Below are 2655 nucleotides of genomic sequence, written 5' to 3' on the forward strand. Positions count from 1 at the left end.
CTCAGACTGTAAAACTGGCTGCTCAGCCATTTTACAAAAAGATGGCTGAATGCAGAAGGAATTACAAGCGTTAGATAGCAAAGCTGCAAAACAGCCAATTAATAAAAAGAATAGAAATTATTAGTAATATATGATGACATTTTGTATTTTTAAATGTATTTTGTGATTAAAAGCACATTTGTTGTTGCTGTTAACTCTCTGTCTCCTGGTTTTGGTTTCCAGATATTTGCCTTTTCTCTTATTTCCATTGAAACCACCCATAAATGAGATTATCAACTGGCAGAGTTTAGACTAGCTCTAGATCTTTCTATATAAAAGCCTTAAGTGAGTGCTGTTTTCTAAACTCATATTCCCTTGAGTCTACATTAAGTAACATCAAGAACCCTTGGCCCTATTAAAAAGGAAATAAAATAAATATATGGCCAATCAAAATTTTAATCCCACTTTGAAAGTAGGATTAAGTGATAGCTTTCCACAGACCCTTCCTTTTTTTTTCTGAGTCAGGTCGATTTAATGACTGTCCTTCCAAGGAAAATCAACCTCTCGTCTCTGTCCCCTCCGCGTGAGGCCGACAGCAAGAATCAGGACTTGTTCGAGGCTTCGATTTCTTTCCATATCGCAGCCTCGATCTTTGAAGTATCGTATTCCCTCATCATATCGACCTCGAGCCACGGCCGACTCCACTTCTGAGCCTCTTTGAGCTGCTCTTCAGTGAAACACAGGTCAAAGGGGATGCCCTGGACGTTGAACTGTGGGCGCTCCCAGCGTTTGGACCAAGGCTTGGGCTTCATCTTCACTCTCAACGTGTTCACGGGACCTCTTCGCTGGGATCGTGCTCCACTGGCTTCATGTCCACGTCGAAGGTGCTGTACTCGGGCAGCGCGTCCCTCAGGTAGAGCAAGCTGCTGTCCAGCCGCTTCTCCAACTTCACGACCTGGATCTCTTGAATCCGAGGATTATAGAGCTGAAAGCAAATCTCAACACCTTGCTTTTATAAATTAACTTCCTCAAAGTTTCCATGAGAAAAGGGATTGTCTCTTTTACAACTCTTGGATGCCACAATTGCAATTTCATTTACTTCCAGATAAAATCTCCATTAAATTTTTTATAACATCACTCCAGAAGTCGTTATTAAGTGGCTTACACAGTCAATCCCAGGTAAGCAAATGTTTGGGTGTCGAATTTTATTCTGGGGGGAGGGGGGGAAGATATACTCCAGATTCAAACTTTTTCTGTGGAAACTCTTTCATCAAGAGAACAAAAACCAGGGAACTCTAGTGGCCTAGTGGCCAGAAACCACACTGCAATCCCAGAGGTACACAGTTCGAATTCACCAGATGCTCTGCTAGAGAAGGAGAGGCAATCTCCTCCTGTACCAGTCAGATCCAGTTTGATGGTACACACACACACACACACACACACACACACGCGAGAACAAAAACCAAAACACAACCAAGGAAATCTCTTAAAAGGCTCAAATTGAACTTAGAATAATATTTCTTCTAAAGTGAAAAATCTAATGAAAGTTTCCACAGAGTAAAAGAAAGTAAATTAAAACACCAAATATCTCTATAACGGCTAGTCTTATTTTTAGGAAGTTTCAAGTCTACTCGTAATGATCTTCAGACACAATGCCTGAGCACTGGCTCGCTGCCACTGAGGCTGTTCTTCCTCAGTGATCCTTCATCGTGTTTCCAAGGCTGTAAGAACAGAAGGCGACATGACAGTCACGCCTTCTGACCTCTCTCAAAGATGATCTTTTCAATATCTAGGAGGGACAACTTTCACTGTTGCAAACATTAACTGAATTACTCCTGAATTGGTTCTGAATAAGCCTTTCTTCTTTTCGATTTCATTTTCTCCTTTGGCCGATGTGCTGAATCAACATATTTCCCCCTAAAACAGTTCAGACCAAGATCAGCATTTATCACAAGACAGAGGAACAAGTCCTGTATTAACAGCCTAGGAATCCCTAGGGGATCTCTCATCGTTGTTGATATAAGTCTGTGTTGTTATGTGATTCCTCTTAAAAACCTTTAATGGCACTGAGGGTTCAGGGACCTCAGGTGATCTCCTGGGTAAAACGTTGTGTTGCCAACCCAAAGGCAGGTATTCCAAATCCACCAGTTATTCCTCTTCTCAGGAGAAAGCTGTATAATCTATTTCCTCCTGTGTGATTTACAGTGTCTGAAAAGCCACTGGAGGTTTGGCCATCAGTTCTGACTAGATGGAAATAAGTGAGTGAAGAGCTTTCAGGTGCCATGTCAGTGACCTACATGACCTTCCAGGCGTTTGTCATCGTGAAAGAATATGTTTGATACAATTATACACTTAGAAAAAAAAATCCAGCTCAAGTCCTGCGATGACCAGAAAGATGTCATCTTGGAAGTCAAATGCAGATCCCAATGGCTTGGGATAATCTTTCCTTTTATAAAAAGAATTCCACTTTCCTTCTTAAAAATCATGAATAAACATGAAATCTTCTTCATGTGCTTAGCCTAGTCTATAAATATCTCCTCAGAACGTTCCTTTGCTAAAATAGATTAGTGAAGCTCCCAACCCCTGTCTCCTATGTGTTAACATCTTAGAATAAAACTTCTGCTTTTTTCACTTTTCCAGCAGCAGACAGCAAAATTTTGTGGTTGTTTACTGTTG

General features: G+C 41.0%; 1 pseudogene; it reads right to left on the bottom strand.

Annotated features, from left to right (window-relative positions):
* Nucleotides 1–581: 581 nt before the first annotated feature.
* The window catches only part of LOC102871524, a 151602-nt pseudogene continuing 149528 nt past the window's right edge, over nucleotides 582–2655 (bottom strand).

This window comes from Elephantulus edwardii, unplaced genomic scaffold, assembly GCF_000299155.1.
Source record: "Elephantulus edwardii isolate Elephantulus edwardi_28Jun2011 unplaced genomic scaffold, EleEdw1.0 scaffold00138, whole genome shotgun sequence".
Lineage (NCBI taxonomy): Eukaryota > Metazoa > Chordata > Mammalia > Macroscelidea > Macroscelididae > Elephantulus > Elephantulus edwardii.